Below are 15,128 nucleotides of genomic sequence, written 5' to 3'. Positions count from 1 at the left end.
TCTACCCTGTTACTCAGGTTTCTCTTGAAAGCATTCCTTCAATGAACCACTTGCACAAGGCTTTCTTCAATAGACCCCATTTCTAAGTAACTGAAACTATGATTATAGCCACAGATGGAGACATCTGATCCCCAAAAGATTTCTTCAATCTAAGTGCATGTGTCCACAATCTCTAAATTAATTAGCCTTTCTAGTTTTGGGGTGGAATAAGCAATTGTTTCTATTCTGTATATTTTTCTTAGGCTTGCATGCATAAACAAGACATCGCTTTTTCTCCCCACCAAAACCCCATGCTCTTTTATGTTTTCCCAGATAGACAGCTACATTTTGTTGAACATATAGATGCATACTTTCTAAATTATAGCAAGAATACTATAGATGGAGTTCAGGAAATCTTTGTTCTGTTTTAACACCTCTGGCGTTTAGTTAAAGATTTACCCTGCTGATGCAATACATATTTACTTTTGGTAGACAAAAGCAATAGCCTAGGCATCAACCCATTATTTTATCTTTTTCTTTCCTCTTAGTAAACCATGGGTCAATATGCTCTGTCCACCTGCCCATCTGTTCACATGTATGTAATATGGAGTATGTGCCTCACTCTCCTTACAGAGTCATAGAATATATTAATCTCAACCCAAGTCTCTCTTTATGGGGGTAAGGAGAAAAGAGAAGAGAGAAGAGAGAACAGATAACAGAGAACAGAGAAGAGAGAACAGAGGAGAGAACAGAGAACAGAGAGAGAGAGATCAAGGAAGGGTAAAGAAAATGTTTGAGAAAGGTAAGGTGGCTGAGAATAAAAGTTTCCTTGAAAGATAATACCTGAGGAAACTGAGGCATGGCATGTACCTGGTGAACTACAGAAAACTCCTTTGTTTGACCCAGGGATTACCTCTGTGGTCAGGAGAATAATAAGAATTAGAAATATCTACACTGGCAATGTTCATATACACATCCCAAAAATAAATGAAAGAAAACTAAGAGATAGCTTATACTGTGAAAGGACAGCATGGCGATGGTGACTTAGTGAGGATGGAATATAAATGTTTTCATATTGCTAAAGGTTAGATGTAATGAAGGACCTGACTGGCAAGTATAACAGTGTTAATAACTTTGCAGAGATAGCTTGTCTGGCTCTGCCCCTTGTGTGGCATTTATTGTGCTGTGGCTGGTTGAAGCATGCAGCTCTTTTTTATTAGTGTCTTTTTTTTTTAAGTCTCTGCACTGATAATATAAAGGTAAACCTATTTTTATCTTCTCAGATGAATCTGTTGGTATTCAATGACACACAGCTTACCTCTCAGTACAACTAAAGATATTACTCCTCTCAGGATATTGTTTTTTTTTCTTTTTTTGTTCCATCTACAATAATCTTATGCCATTTTTTAAAATATATATTTTATTGATTTTTTACAAAGAGGAAGAGAGAGGGATAGAGAGTAAGAAACATCGATGAGAGAGAATCATCAATCAGTTGCCTCTTGCACACCCTCTACTGGGAGATGCGCCCGCAACCAATGTACATACCCTTGACCAGAATTGAACCTGGGACCTTTCAGTCCGTATGCTGAAGCTCTATCCACTGAGCCAAACCAGTTTCGGTTCTTATGTCATTTTAATAATGTTCATTTATTAACATTTTCCCCTTTGGGTGGGAGAACTTAAATTGAAGTTCTCAAATCTCTGGAGTGAAACATTTGGGTTCTTCATAGACCTGCCTGTTATACACCCACAGTCACCTGCCTATTATTCATTCTCTCTATTCAGAAAATAAAATAGCAAACTTTTCTCTTTGTTGTTCTGCATATTGGTGTTACAAAAGATGGCATGTGAAGAGAACTACCCTTTCCTAAAGTAAATGTTAGAAGTTTTAGGAAAAGGTCGCAGGACCTTAGAAATCTCAGCTTCTCTAATAAAGTAGGTAAGAGATGTGAGGAGAAGGTCACCAGCAGCCCCTTGGGAATGATGTGTTTCTCACAAATAAATTAATGGTTTCCACTGGGACTACTCGGCTTCTTTTAACACCTGTGCTACAGTCATGTTTTTAAGAAATACAACATATGGCATACACCATCTGAAGTTTTGTCCTCGAAACTCTTCTAGGAATCTCAGATGACAATCTAACAGGAAACCTAAAGATTCTTGCCCTCCATTAATTTTAGAGCTGACTCAAGTCCTGAGGTCCCACCAATTTTTAAATTTTTCAAAGCTAAAGGTGCTACTGAATCCTCTTAATTCTGTAAGAAAAATAGATGAAGAAGAATGACCTTGAGGCATATCTGTACCTGAGGGTAAGTTCTTCACATCTTCTTAAGTTCTTCTGATTTTCAGCTTCACTAAGTGAGTATCTATGGAGGCAGAAGACAAGAATGTGTGACCCAGGTGATAGGAAGGGGGATTAGTCCTCTTCTTTCCACTAATCTCCAAGCAATGCTCCTGAGAGGTCAAATATAATAGAATATACATAAAGAGAGCGAGGAAGGTCATTGAGATAGCTCTTACAGATCTGCCTCCTGGGCATGGAGCAGGTCAGAGAAAGCTGGAGAGTAGATCTGAAGGCCAAACAGAAGTTTAGCAACAAAATCTAGTTTCCAGTTGAGTCTCCAACATACTGATAACAAGAATGGTGAGCTGAGGTGTTTTTCCGGGGGTCGTGTTTCATGACACCAAAGAATGAGCTGTGTGGACCAAAAGATTTAAGCAAAAGTGTGGAAAATGTATTACAAGTAGGTTTGACTTCCTGCAAAGGGAGGGGAGGCAATAATGGGCTGCCCATTGCAGCCTTGTGGTCCAGGGGCATATATTTGCTACAAGCCTGCTCTATGTCTACCTGTGTTGTCACCTGATTGATTGCCTCAATTGTTCTTGCCCAGCAATATACCTGAACTTGCCCTGTTTCTATGTGTTCTTTCTCTGTCCCTATGTGAACTGTCTCTATTTCTATGTATTCATACACCTTGTGACTGCAGGCCCTCCCTGTTTTCCCATGCTTCCAGCTTTGAGTCCAGAAACATTTTATAATTTCTGCTGGGTTGGTTCCTGTGGTGAGGCTGCTCAAACTGCTGTGTCTTGCTCCTGCCTATGTCCCGCCTGTCTTTGCTTTCCCCTGGACCCCTGTCCTACCTGCAGGCGTTTCAAGTAAACCCTCCCACTACTATTGTTAAGTAACCTTTAAATTCACAGAAGAAGATAATAATGAGCTCAGGCTAAGTTGTCACTCACCCAGCTCTAAACCCTTCTACTAAAGTCAATCATTCTGCCTCCGTGTTAGAGACAGTCACTGTGTATCTTCAGAGATTGACAGCTCCAATATGTTTATTTTCAAATGCCTCCTACCATCAGCTCACCTTCTTAGTTATTACATAGCTTTTTAGAGTCAGAGAAGATGTGTGCTTTCACTGCCTTTTTTGATCATCTAGAATTTGTATGTTATAGCCTTAACTCATCCAATTCCATTAAAAATACTATTTGTAGTCTGATGAATCCTAAGTATATCTCTCTGATCTGGATCTTTATCTTGAATTGTTTACCCATATATCCAATTGCTTTCTCACATTTCCACTTCATATCTAAAAATCATTTCACACTTTATCTGCCCCTAAACAGAACTGTTTTCCCCTTCTAACTAAAATCTTTCTTCTTCAGTTTTCAACAAAAAAATTCCACTATTCATTCAGTTAGGTAAAAAACAACAACAACTTGAGTCCTCTTTAATTCTTTCTTTTCTTCCAAACATATTACTCAATCACAAACAAAGACCCTCAAAATATATCCCAAATCATCATTTTTAGTACTGCCAATGGCATTATGCTGATTCAGAAGACCACATAGATCATATCTTTCTTGGACTACTGCATTGCATTTGTAATCTGGTCCAATAAAGTTCATCCTCTGCATAGCAGTCAATGACCCCTTTAAACCCAAATCAGATCATGTTGCTCTCCTGCTCTCAACTGCTTAATAGCTTCCATTATACACTTAGAATAAATCCAAAGCTCCTGGCTACTTCTCAGCTCATTTTTCCCCATTTCCTCTCACATGGTTCTGGCCACACTGGCCTCTTTACTCTTAGTTCATGCCAAGCAAACTCCTACTTCAGTGTGTCACTTGCTATCTTCCTGAAAGTTCTTTCCTTACATGGCTATTTCCTTTCATAATTGAAATGCCAATTCCTAAGATAGACATTCCCTCAACATCCCATCCTAAATAACATCCTCATTCACTTCCTATTTCCTTTTATTGCTTATTTGTTTTAATAGCTTAACATTCTTATGAAAAATATCACTACTTGACATTAAGTCATTTTCAATGGTTTATTTTATCTCTCCTTCACTATAAGTGATGAAGAGACAAACTATTCCTGACACATGTAAGTGATCAGTAAACATTTGTTAGATGTATAAATAAATTTTTACTTGCTGAGTTCAGTGTTCTAAGAGCTTGGCTATGGACACTTTTCCTGAGTTATGTGTCTTATCAGAACAAAGTTTCACCAAAATTATTCTGATTGTCATTGTTAGCATGATTATCTCCATCTACTAATTAAATCTCTATTTTAAACGTAGTATGTCAAATTTCCTTTAAAGGAAAAGGTAGGGACCTGCTTTTCTCACCCATATCACAACCAGAACAGAATAGAGAGATGTGACTCATACCACCTGCTCTCGCTGGCAAATAAGTAAATGTTGAAAAAAAATTTTTTTTTCTTTTTACTGCTCCTGTCTTACTAGTTTTTAGGTTGTTTCTCTTTTCTAGGGCCTTTTAATTACCATACAAATTTAATTGCTTAAATTTGGCATTTTAAAAGTTTTACATTACTACAGGATCTTTCAAAGCAGCTTCTAACTCGAGAATTTTCTTAAAGATGTCCAAGTGTTTCATTCCTAAACATTTTAAGTATATAACTAAGCATATTTTAAGGTTAGTGTTTTGTCACACTTTATTCACACCCTTCACAAGTTACAGAAAATTTGCATTTTAGTCAAATATGCATAAATCAATTCAAATTAATGCAGTAGAGAGCTTCATTTAAAGAAATTGTACAGGGAGTCCTAGTGAAAGACGTATTTAATTAAGTGAATTATTACTTCCTAAAATATCTCATTTTAAATTCCAGATTTTCACATATTGGTTTACTTATCACAGGGTCCCCTACTTCTCTTATTTCAGCCAAACTTGTCTAGCTAGCCTAAAAAAATTGGAGGGTAGGTAGGGCTTAAATCTTTTCTTAGAAATATAAATATTTTTTACAGTTTGATGAGTAGAACATCTTAAATTGATTTAATAACTGGCCAATTCTATGACTGAGCTCTAATGAGGAGGAATCCTATTGGTTACATTTGAATATCTCAATTATCATTATCTGACATAAGTAAACTCACCCAAATCACCTCCTTTTTATTTTATTTTTCATTTTGTTATGGGAAAGTTCAAGTATACACAAAAGTAAACAAAATTTTTTACTTTTAACCTGTGTTTCTCAACCTTGGTGACATTTAACATTTTTGACTGAATAATTCTTTTATTCAACCCTATGCATTTTAGCATGGTTAGTAGGATCTCTGGCCTCTGCTTCTATATGCCAGTAGTCCCTGCCCCAAGTAAACAAAAATATTTCTAAGCATAACCCTATGTCCACTGGGGGACAAATTTGATCCCTGATAAAAACTACTATAAAACCCATCTCCTCCCCAATTACCTAGATATCATATTATTTAATCCATAAATTATTTAGTCTATCTATCTATCTATCTATCTATCTATCTATCTATCTAGTAATGACTTTAAACATAATTAAGACACCATTTCCATACCTAAAAATCTGAAACAATAATTTCTCAATACCAGTATATAGCCAGCCCTTTTTTCAAATTCAATTATCTCATAATTGTCACACTTCTTTGTGTTTTTCTTTGTATCCTCTGTGTCCTCTTTTGCTTTCTCAATCTCTAAATAAAGAAATGATAGATAGATAGATAGATAGATAGATGATAGATCAATCCTATACTACACATACACACATGCATATCACATATACAAACATCATGTGTGGCTATGGGTATGGTAGGTGGTCATATAGTTTGCATTAGCATACAAATAAGGTAAGCATATTATAATTAATATTAAGCCCTTTTGAATCTTTAAATTTAACCTTAATTATTCTCTTGTTTTTTCTTGTAAGTTATATAGAGAAAAACTTGCCTTATTTTTCCTATAGAATTTTCCAAAGATGAATTTGTCAGTTGTATCCTACAGTGTAGGTGATCCTGTTACACTCTGTATATTTAGTTGCTGAATCCAGAGATGTGAAAAAATTTAAGTTCAACATTTTTTAATGAGCTGACTTTCACAGGGTTTGTGTTCCTCTACTATAAGGTACACGATGCCTGGATGTCTCTCTTTACAGAATGTTAGGATTTATTGATGCTCAAACCCTAGATTCTTTAGTACATTGAGTTGTAAAATTGTGATATTCCAATTCTGTTATTTCTCCACCAACTTATTGTCTGGAACACTTCTGTAAATAGGAAGTTTCCTCATCTGCTAATAGACTGCTCTGAGGTAGAGAATACACAGGGGGGAAAAAATAAACAGGAAAAGTGGTCAATTATTTCACTTTATTGACTAGTTTGTGAAATAACAACCAAGTTTACTAGAATCTTTCCATAGTGACAGATTAGCTTCTTTTCCCATACTTTTATCTTATGTAATCATGGAATTAAAGATATTTTATGCATTTTAGTCCATTGTAATTATTATTTATACTTAAATTTTCCCATTTTTTTCCTATTAAGATCTCTACAAACTGACTCTTGAATCTCTTTGACCTAAGAGTCATGACCTAAGAGTCTTTAAAACTTTCTCTTTTTTTCTTGTTTTGTTTACATATAAATGAAGTCATATGGTATTTGTCTTGTCTCTAATGTCTCAGCTACATTTCCAAAGACAAAAGAGTATAAATTTTTATTGCAATTAAAATAGTGATTTGGTATCTATATCACAGTTCAGTCTATATATCTATATCTGTATCTATTTAGTTTCCCCATCTATAAAATACATGACAATATAACATTTACAAGTCATTGTTCCTTAAAAAACACCACCACCACCACCACCAACAACAACAAAAAAGCACTTCCAAATGTGCTAATAAAAATTACTCTGTGGCTTTGTAAAGCCACTTGAAGCTGTTTTCTCATCTCCAAAATGGACATATCGTGTCAATCTATGCCATAATGGTTAAACTTATCAATGTATTTTACTGTTCCTTGTGTCAGGGTATTTTTAAATACCTAGACAAAATTATTAATCTTAGCTGGTTTTATTATCTTTTTTTCTAATTAGCCCTCATCTACTAGAGAAATCTACATCTTTTCTCTCAAAACCTTTAAGGTATAGTTATTTGATGGTAGACATCATGTGAACTTTCTGCCCCGTGGTCATATTTTTTTTTTCTGGAACACAAAAAACATAGATCTATGAGATTTCTATAAAAAGGATAAAAATCTGCAGTATAAAAGAATAATATCTGATCATTCCTTTCTCCCTTGCGACTAACATCACCTATTATCTTGTTTACTTTGCTTTTCCAGTGCTGTGCACTGAACTGATAGGTTCAGTGATTCCTTCATAATAACTTCCCAAACCCTCTTCCTGGTCAGTGTGCAGAATGATTCTTCCATTTAGCACCCTTGGCTTGATTTCCATCTCCTTCAGAAATGAAGATTCGTCTTGAACTCCAGCAGCCATCTGCTTGTCTGGATTCTAAACCAGACGACTTGCCACAAAAAAATCTTTGGAAGAAATGGAGTGGTTGTTATCTCTGAGGATGACTATTATGCCAATTTAAACGGGTGAGACCAATTGCCCTGCATTCTTCCTCATCCCATCAATAAGAGTACTTTAAATTTTCTTGGACTGAGAAACATTCTCTGGTTGAGTGACACCTTTAGGAAAAGCAATATCTCAGTTCAGAGATTTCATTGCTGAGAAAGAATAATAATAATAGAAGCTTTAAAAAAAATAAAGCAAAACAAAACAAATCTAATGCCTGCCCTAATGGGGACTCAGCACATGCCTTGTTCTCAGCCATGCACGGATGAAACAGATTTAATTGCCTTCTCATCTGTCAAAACCAGGCCATCCAGGGGGACGCAATAGGAGAAGCTTGTACAAGAACATTTTATGCTGTATCTGTTCCTGGAGCAATGTTGCTTGTGTTTCCAGGGCTGTCAATTAAGCATATTTTTCCCTAGCACATATTCATTAAGACACAGTTGCCAACTTCATTGCCACCTCATTTTTTATTATATACATTAATTCTGGGTGAAGGACGATTTAGGAATGCTTTTATGAGAAATAAAGAGGACCTCTGGCTGGATGATTTTTCTATCATTTATCATATTATAATAAGAGAACCAAATGGCTTAGTGCCCCTAATGACACATTCTTATACACTGCATTTAACTTAGCCTGATCTTTTGAATATCTTTTTTGAGTAATGTTCTATCTCCACAGAACTTGTTCAAACATACATCAATTTATATTTATTGGTCTTGCATTGAAGATGTACTGCTAAATATTAGACAGTGGAGGTGGGAATACGCAGCAAATGACTGAAGAAATTTTATAATAAAATGAGATATAGGTTCACTATAAAAGTTAATCAAACTGCTTTTGTCTAGAGGGTTATAAGAGTGGAAATAGGGAGGACTGAAGAAAGAGAAAGGTGACCATTTTTTTTTAAAGAGAGAAAATTATATTTGAGACAAAACAGAAATTGCGTGGGTATATCTTTGAATGTAGTTGATAGTCTTCCAGGCCTGCTCTATTGGCTCTGTCTTAAGTCCTAAGAGACTAGGAACAAAAAACACTGCTTTCTGAAGGATTGTGACCTGAATTGGGATGCAAAACAGCCTGCAGCCTTAAAGTGGTGAATAACAATGCACCAAAGAGAAGTGGACACATGTCAAAAATTATAGAGCACATGCACCGGTTTAAATTCAGAGAGTTATAATTCCCTGAGTAATGAATCACATGATATACTCAGAATTTGTTAATTACTGTATGATAGTGCCTGGGAACCCCTAAGGTATTATCATCGGAAAGAACAGAATAACACACACACACACACACACACACACACACACACACTACTAGGTTGTTTGGTTTTTGTTTTGTTTTATTTGTTTAAATATTTTTATTCATTTCAGAGAGGAAGAAAGAGGGAGGGAGAGAGACAGAAACATCAATGATGAGAGAAAATCATTCATTAGCTGCCTCCTGCATGCCCCCCACAGGGGACCTAGTCTGCAACCTAGGCATGGTGCTCTGACCAGGAACCCAACTGGTGGCCTCGTGGTTCCTAGCTGGACGCTCAAATGCTGATCTACAATGATGGCCTAGGTTGTTTGACTTTTAAGGATATGTAAACCATTCTGAAGCCTCACAAATGCTTTCTCTTTTCACGTCTGAATCAAGGCTGTTAGAGAGAAGCTGATTCTAAGACCACCAAGGAGGTTTATAAGGGAGTGCTTCAGCATCAAGTGTGAAAGGGGAGGGAAGGGAAGGAAGCAGGAGTGGGCGGACAGAGAAGTTAAGTTACGATATATCAATCCAGCTGAACCTACAGTGGGTTCTAAAAATAGGGCAATGCTTTAGAGTTATATGGAGTTGGATGAGAGGTACGGGTTTTTATAATCTGAAACTGAAAAGTCATTTGATATGAACAGTGAAGGGCTTGTGATCTTGACAGGCAATTCTCTGCAGTAGAGGCAGTGCCCCAAGGATTCTGGAAGCTATAGGGTTTCTTTCCAGACAATGATTCAAGAAGATGTTGAAATTCAGTGCAACACACCTTCTACAACAGGTGAAATGATGATAGTTTTTTCAAAGTCCTGTTGTGATCATTAAATGTAATCAATCTGTGTCAAGGCATAGGGCATGGACTGAGTAAAATAATATTTAAAATCTTCTTTCTTAAAATATGAAGAGTTTTGAAACCTATTGTACTGTAGACAGATTAAGGAAAGGTATTTCTGATATCTTATATTTCTAGACTCTTGTGGAATTAGAACAAAATTTTTGTATAATGATTATGTGATCTAACCTTTGTAACATCTAAAAATAACAAATACTTTTAATTCTAGAATTAAGATAAGATTTATAGTCAGAATATTTGTGACATCATAAACCTTCTTCTTATGAGCTTTATAATTTGGGCAAATATCACTTTTTTATTTTTATTCTTTATTTATAGATTCATCTTGCATTTTCAGGATATGTGAGCTGTGTTTGTCCAGGGTTCTTACCAATACACGTGAGGCATGAAGAGATGTTTTAAGAGCAAAGTAAAGAAACATGGGAATATGCTTCAGTACTGAGAAAATGTGATATATTCAGATATTTAAAAATAGTTTACTATGACAACATACAATGTGAGAACATGAGTTTCCAGAGAGAAGAATGACTAGAGAAGCAAAAGAGCTTTTCATAACTTAACATGCAATTTGGACTTGATATTTGAGAGAAGAATGACCCACTGAAGATTAAGTTGAAAGTAGCTATATGAATATTGAATTTTAGAAATATCACTCTAGAAGCAGATTGGTAAGAAAGGAAAGGTGGAAAAGCTGGAGGTTAAAGTTCTACTTAGAATTCTATTTAGAAGTATTGAGAGACTAACCTGGGAGGGAAAAGGACAGTGCATAGATAAAGGACTTATGTTCAAGAAATATTAAAGGGATAAATATGACATAGTAAAACTCAACATTTATTAATTTATTTAATGAAATGTTGTTCAGTTCTCTATGAAAATTTTGTGAACTCCTGGAGATTTCTCCATGGTTGTATGGAAAACAAACAAACAAAACAATTTATAATAATCCTATAAAATAAAAGGCTAATATTCAAATCTACTGAATGGCTGAATGTTCAATTGTTATTACACACACTGACCACCAGGGGGCAGGAGCATCTGCCAGAATCTGGGCTCATGGCTGGCAAGCACAGCAGTGGTGGCGGGAGTTTCTCACACCTCCTCAGTGGCGCTAAGGATTTCTGGCTATTGGCTTAGGACCATTCTCTGCGGGGAGTGGGCCTAACTTGTCAGTTGGATATCCCCGAAGGGGTCCTGGGTTGGCGCAGGCCAGGCTGAGGGACACCCCCACCTAGTGCATGATTTCATGCACCAGACCTCTAGTTACTATTATTTTAAAGAAAACAAGAAACATGTATGTACTTCTATCCTACAACTTTATTTTATTGTCTGCCTTATAAAGAACACCTTTTGTTTTCTTTCTTGACTTCCACATTTATTTTGACACTAGAGGCCCGGTGCATGAATCTGTGCATGGTTGGGGTCCCTCTGGGTGGCCTGCAGGGATAAGGTTGAAATCTGCAGTCAAACATCACCTGCAGCTCCTACCTGCCACTTCTGCTCATCCTGACCCCACTGTGTCTGCTGCAGACTCGCACCCAATCAGTCCCTGATTGGGAGAGGCTCACACTGGTGCAGCAGTGCTCACCAGCCATGAGCCCTGCATCTGGCGCCCTCCCAAGGGGAGTGGCCTGCGGAATGAGGCTGAAACTGACATCCCCCAGGGGCTTGGATTGTGAGAGGGCACAGGCCAGGCTGAGGGACCCCATCTGTGCACAATGGGGCCAGAGAGAGAGAGACTGTGGGAGGGCTCCAGGACATGTCTGGCCCAGCTCACTCAGTCAGGATTAGCCAGAAACCAGCATCAAGCTAACCTACCTGTCAGAGCATCTGCCCCCTTGTGGTCAGTGCACGCCATAGTGACTGGTCAACCAGTTGACTCTCTTCTCCCTGGTGGTCAGTGAGCATCATAGAGAGCAGTTGAGCAGCCTTAGAATATCATTAGCATATTATGCTTTGATTGGTTGTTCTGCTGTTTGGTCTATTTGCATATCACTCTTTTATTATATAGGATATTTTATCCAGAATTAATTGTGTATTAATTTCAGTGTCAGAGTAATGCTAGCTGATAAAAAATAATAATCCTATAATTTATATGGTTTAACTCAGCAGGGTTTAATTCTTATTTCATAACAATCCAATGTGGGTGTTTCTGATTGATGGAAAGCCTTCTAGTTATATTCTCTCCAGGATCCTTGTAGTTATGTTCATCTCTGTGTTCTCAGAGTTCTAAGCATTCAGCATAAACAGAAAATAATTAAAAGATATTTTAAAAGAGAAGTTTGTATAGAGCCAGATGAAAGTAGCACACATCATATCTATTCATACACTTTTAGCTATGAATCAATTATAATGCCATACCAAAACACAAATGAGGCTGAGAAAGTCCTTTATCCTTGTGCAAGATATAAGTAAACAGATTTGATTAAAATATTTAACTAATTTGAGTTTATAATTCTGCTCAGGATAAACTAACTAGTACCTGAATTAACTAGAACCACAACTTCATTAATCAGTACCTCAAATATTCTTCTTTGTGTGACCCTGGGAAGTCTGATTAAATAAAAAAAAAAAAAAGATGAGCTAGAATATCAAAGAATTATCAGGAGGATTTGCCTGTTGATAATTGAAGGGAAGTCAGAGTTTGGAGTTTGAGGATAGCCAAGCTGGATAGAATGAACATTACTCTCTAGCAGATAATAACACAATCCAGAAACTCTGCAATTTATCTTTATAATATCCATATACACTGAGTGGCCAGATTATTATGATCTCTGAATGCATAATAATCTGACCATTCAGTGTCTGTATTTGTGTGTGTGTATGTGTGTGTGTGTGTGTATTAGAGGCCCAATTCATGAATTTGTGCATGGGTGGGGTCCAGTGACTCAGTGTAAAATCACATTGAATAGATGTGTAAAGAAATGGAATAATATAAGCTAATATCAAGAAAAAAAACATCAGGGAAATGCATATTGAAGCCACAATCAGGTATTATTTCACATCTATTAGAATGGCTTTTATATAAAAAAAAAAAAGCAAGAGATAAGTGTGTTGGCAAGGTTGTGGGAAAAATAAGCCTGTGTACAAAACAGTAAGTATATAAATGGGTACAATCATAAATGGAAAATACTATGGACATTTTTGAAAAAGTTAAAAATAAAAGGCCCTAAGATTTAACAGTCTCACCTCTTGATATGTATCCAAAAGAAATAAAATCACTATATGGAACAGATAGCTTCACTCTCATGTTCATTGCAGTATTTTATTGATCATATCTAAGATTTTAAAACAATCTGAATGTCCATTTACAGAAAACTAACAAAAATAATGCAAAGAAAACCGCTTCAAAATAAAGTCTATTAATTTTAAACAGAAATTTTCATTTTTAAGAATTTTAGGTTTTTGTCTCCTTGAGACTAATTTTTTAAGTTATAAAATGCTGGTCTCCTTTAATAGAACTAAAAACAAATATACTTTTCGCCTATTTTGCACATGTTGAGGATTACATGGTTTAACTCAGTGGGGTTTATTTTGTTTCTTGTCTATTATTTCAATTCTGAGTGGCCACTTAATTCAGTTTTGAGGGAAGAGGCCTTCAGAGAGTTCTATTTTGTAAAACCAAGGATTCAGTACTAATGTATAGGACACTGCACCTTTCCTTTAATTGGTCCACTTGTTTATCCTGTGAGAAAGAGGATTACTTTACTTGCATAGTTCGGTGTATGGCGTGGGGATGTTCTATCCATATTTATTCCCTGATGCTCTGAAAAGACACTCTTATGAGATAGCTATTGCTACTCAGGGAACAACCCAGAGTACAAACTCAGTTGGCAATGCCTTACTCATATCCCATTGCACAGCTGATTTGACAAGTGTGCCAAGTTTTCTTGGGGCAGGTATAAAGGGAGTCCTTCGTAAATCACTCAGAAAATATTACAGGATGCTTAGCGGCATTGATCTTTCTCCTGCTGAGCTGTTGTTAACTTCTCTTTTATGCTACTTTGCTAAATGCTTTGTTCCTTGTCAACTCACTCACACTAAAAATATAAACATGTGTTTGTTTTTTTTCTCTTCTTAAAGATACCCGAAAAGTGGAGGAAAAGAGATAACAATGAATAGAAAAAATAGATACAGCCCCAGAGTTATAACCTAGTTAAAATGTGTATATTCCTTTTGAAATAAATTTCCCAATCCACTGACTTGGAATAAAAATCAAACGATAGATAACTCCTCTTCTCCTCCAAAGTAGGATATCAATTATAAAATGTGTAATTAAGTGAGATGAAATTGTGGACATTAGAATGATAATAATATTATAATGTGTAAAACATTCATTTTGTGCCCTACCTGATTTGGCTCAGTGGATAGAGTGTCAGCCTGTGGACTGAAGGGTCCTGGGTTTGATTCTGGTCAAGAACACATACCCAGGCTGCAGTCATTCAATGATTCTCTCTTATAATTGATGTTTCTATCTCTCCATTTTCTGTCCTCTCTAAAATCAATAAAAATATATTTTTTAAAAAGAAACATTCATTTTGTGACAAATGTTTTACTTGCTTTATGTCATTTAAAGATTTACCACTTACACTTGAAATAATTCCTATTTTTCATATCAGATAATTGAGGTTTTAAGTCTACTTCTTTTGTGAACTAAGATAGCAAATTAATGGCACATTAGCTAAAACACATATATCAACAGCCCATATTGCTTCCTGTAAATATGGCTTTTAATGGTCCACCTGAACATGCATAGATATCTCAAATACTAGTATTTGGCAGAGGTTAGAGATCTCTCCTATTCTCAAGAAGAATTTCCTGTCAAAGCAATCTGACCTAATGCCTAACAATCTTCTATGTCAGCCCAAGGTGCACCTGAAAGATCTCTATTGCATAGCATAGTCTGTCCTCTCAGACCTCATTGATTGTTTTACTCTTTCTTTTCTGTGTTTGTTAAAAATAAATATAATTTCATTCTTGCCACTGAGTAAAAAAAAAAAGATTTCATTTGCTTTACCAGAACAGGATATGATCAAAATGAAGGTATTCAATTATAGTTGTAGTCAGGGTTTTTTGGTATGTATTGTATATTGCTATCTTCAAGAATTATTTCATCATTCACAGCAACACATATTATATATCCTAAATCCAGATTGCTCATCTCTGCAGACTGACCAGGTAAGAAATAGAA

This window comes from Pipistrellus hanaki (genome assembly GCF_964339955.1).
Source record: "Pipistrellus hanaki genome assembly, chromosome: 2".
Classification (NCBI taxonomy): domain Eukaryota; kingdom Metazoa; phylum Chordata; class Mammalia; order Chiroptera; family Vespertilionidae; genus Pipistrellus; species Pipistrellus hanaki.
The sequence above is the reverse complement of the archived record's forward strand: the minus strand, read 5'-3'. Positions refer to the sequence as shown.